We start from the raw sequence: 3,937 nt of genomic DNA, 5'->3' as shown, positions 1-3,937 counted from the left end.
TATTAAAAATATCAAAACGCTTGTCTTGAAAATTAAAGGAGAAACCTAATGACACAAGTCTTGAAATTGAAATCAAGTTTTGGGAGAAACTTGGTAGATAAAATATCTTATTCAAAACCAAAACAAAACCACTATTTAAAACCAGCTTGCATGTTCTAATAACTTCCACTTGCGACCCCATCTTGTTTCCTAATAAGATGGTCCGTTCATTTCCCATCGGCTTCTTCAGATCTTGCATTCCCTGTAAAGAGTTTGCAATGTGGATTGTTGAACCAGAATCAATCCACCAAGTATTAGCATTAACTTCAGACATATTAGATTCATAACAAACGAATGAGGATAGATTACTTTCTTCTCGACCCACTTCTTGTACTTGATGCAATCTTTCTTCATGTGTCCCTTCTTTTTACAAAAGAAACACTTATGCACTTTCTTTATGTCAACTTGAGTTGGAATGTTTCCTTTCCCCTTAACCTTAGAAGTGGAACCTCGAGATTTGCCAGATTTAGACTTGTCACGTGCCGTAGCCAGCATGGCACTTTCACCCATTTCTATCACCAATATACCTTCTTCTTGAACACACATGGTCATTAAATCATTTATAGACCATTTTTCCTTATGTGTGTTGTAAGAGATTTTAAAAGGTCACGCAAGAGGTGATGGTTGGGTGTACAAAGCATAGTACACAAGTAAATCATCTGACATATCTACCCCAAGAGTTTTAAGTTGAGCCACAATGTCACGCAATTCCATGATGTGCTCACGCACACCTTTGACGGAAGTGAGACGAAGATAGGAGAATCTCATGATGAGGGTGCTTACTAAAGCCTTTTCTAAAGTGACGAACTGGTCGTCAATGGCTTTGAACAATGCTCGGACATCCTTATGCTTCTCACTAACGGAACCCCGAATCTCATTAGAAATTTTCGCCTTGATGTACATTGTGCTGAGCCGATTGGCTCTATCCTATCCCTCATATAGCGCAACTTCATCTTGGGTACTGTCTTTAGTGGGGACAGACGGTTTCTCATTGTGAATAACGTAGTCCAAGTCTTTCCACCCTAAATTAAGAAGAATGGTTTCCTTCCACATCTTATAGTTGTCGCCCCTAAGTTCTAGAACTTCGATGTTCAAATCTGTGTGAGTAACGGATTGAGATGCTGTAAAGGTAAAGGTTTGGATTAGAATTTTGAGGCAAAGATAGAACTGAATTGCATACATTACTAATGTAAATGATGCATGCCCTAGATCCAAATGACATAAAAATTGCCTGTGGGCTAAATTTTTACGCAAAATGGACCTTGGAAAATTAGAATAGAAATGAGATGGGTACAAGGTTGAATTTTTATTCTCAATGTTAAAAAATTACCAAAAACTATATGCCGACACATAATTGCCTATGGGCTAAATTATGGTCATAGTTTGGTATTTTAACCTGATCAATCATAAAAATATAACAAAATTGCTTGTGGGCTAAATTTCATTATATTAAGTATAGTTAATCACAACTTATGCCTAAACTTTATGCGATTTGGGAAAACTTGATGCACAATATTAATTAAATTAAGGATGATGTGGCTACTCCTTAATCAACTAAAATTGTACTATCGCATCGACATAGATTTTGAAAAGGCAAAACAAATTATGCAATTAACATGATATGCAATTCCCAAGTATAATCCCAGGAAAGTTGGTTGGGCTAAGGCCCATTAAAAACCAACTCCTTAGAAAGAGTAGGATTTCAAGGGAACTTGCAGCACATTGGCTATTTTCAAGTTTTCTTCCCAAAAAACTTTCCCCAGGTCATGCAATTTCACATTATAGCATAACTGTTTTGAAGGTGTTATTCAAAACTTTGATGTTCACGGTTTGGAAAATGCTTTAAGGATAGGTGAACTTCTGAACTTAAGTACTAACCTTCAGGCACTATCTTAGTTGTACTAAACCGTATGTACTATTTAATATGCTAAAGTCCAATATCCTAAGGAATTTCACTAATTCTTAAATATGCTTTTCTAAGGCATAATATAAATTGCATAATTAAAAAACTAAATATTATGCTAATTGGACATAAAACACATACTACATAAATATAAATTTTATATTAAATAACAAATTGCATAAAACATTATAGCAATTAAAAAATTATAAACATATTAAATAATAAAATTTAAATTCAATTTGCAATTTGAATGAAAATTTCTTTAAAAAATTATATAATTTTCTAAACTTTATCAAATTGCAATTTGGATAAAATTTATAATGCAAATAAAATGCCTAATTAATTAAACAAATAATTAACATATAATAAACCAGGATTCATATAAAGAAATAGATTAAAGGCCCAATTAATTAACATAAACAAAGAATTAACAAGCCCAAAAAAAAATTATTATAATGAAATGGGTCAAGCTCATTCTCTTAAACCAGCCCAAACCTCCCCTTTTCAGCTTTTACATTTGATCAAAAAATTAAAAAACCTTGCTACTTCATTTGTTACGAAGATGTGAAGAAGGAACGACGGAACAGAGAGAGAGAGAACGCCGGAGGACGAGTCGATCGGAGCACCGCCGCTCGCCAACCTCACCCTCGACCCAACGCCGCCCCAGCCGCATCATCTACCAGCCTCGCCGTTCGCTGGAAGGAGCAGTAATGGCGACACAGTAGTCGAGAAGCCTAACCGCGCCTCCGCTCGCCACCCAGATACAAGACCCAACGTCCGTCACCGGCGTAGTTGAAGGAGAAAGAGGAGCAGCGACGTCGTCGCCGCCTATCTTCTTCGCCGGGCATAGAGAAAACGGCGCAAATCCGATCAATCGAAGCCCAAAATCGGCGATCCAACAGGTTTTTTTCTCTCTTTTTTTTGGTTTTGTTTTTCACTGATTCTTCACCACCTAACGGTAGTAAAGATCGCCGGAAAGAGAGGCTCATCGGCGACCCGAACGGTCACCTGCGCATCGGCGACCCGAACGATCACCGGCCAGAACCTCCAAAGAGAAACCAATTTTTTATACGAAAATACAGTATATATACAAATATATGCGGAAGATACATTGTATTTGTATATATTTTTCAAATGCAAAACTAATGCATAGTGTACAAATTATCACAGTTCATATGAAATGCAATTTAAACAACTAGGCAGAGATTAACAGGCTTTGATACCAAATGTAGGAATATTGCACATAACAGTACTAACCTCCGGCCATAGTTGTTATTAGTAGTTGCTTGTGAATCTATTGTAGATGTTGTTGAATGTGTTGGTAGTTGTAGGATTCCTGCAGAGTGTCTCCCACTTGTTCTCAGGTTTTTAATATAGATGGTGTAGTCAGTAACCTGAGCAGTGGGGGATCGTAACATTATATCCTACAGAACCATCAAATAGGCTTTTGTAACGTTTGTAATGGTAATCGTTACAACTTTCTAATTTAAGGGACCACATTATGGCGTCATTGAAGGCTATAAATTGCACAACACATAAATGGAAAATGTTACTGATAAGCCTCCGAGATACCCTTAAATCAAGCACATATTAGGGTGTTTTATCACGTTTATAGCATCCTTACATGGTGAATTATGCTTATAAATGCTTGAAAATCACTAACCTACACACAGAAGCTACTTTTAGCCTAAAGGAGGTGAAATAGGAATCTCGGGAGCAAATAGGAGCAAAAGTTGAGTTAAAAGAACGAACCAGGCAAGATCGGAGTCCCGGAGGACCCCACAGGATGGCCACACGCGTGTGAATGTGCATGGAAATAATCCAGTGGCCTCCCACGCACACTCACACGCGTGTGGATGGCGTGGAGATTGCCCTGCGCGAATTTCGACTAGGGTTGCTATTTCGGTGACTCTTTAAACCCCTTTGATAGATTTTTATAGGAGGTTCCTAGAAATTTAGTTTTCCCTTTCTTAGTTTTTCCTTTGGAGAACTTTC

This window comes from Ipomoea triloba, chromosome 5, assembly GCF_003576645.1.
Source record: "Ipomoea triloba cultivar NCNSP0323 chromosome 5, ASM357664v1".
Lineage (NCBI taxonomy): Eukaryota > Viridiplantae > Streptophyta > Magnoliopsida > Solanales > Convolvulaceae > Ipomoea > Ipomoea triloba.
Note: the sequence above shows the minus strand (reverse complement) of the source record.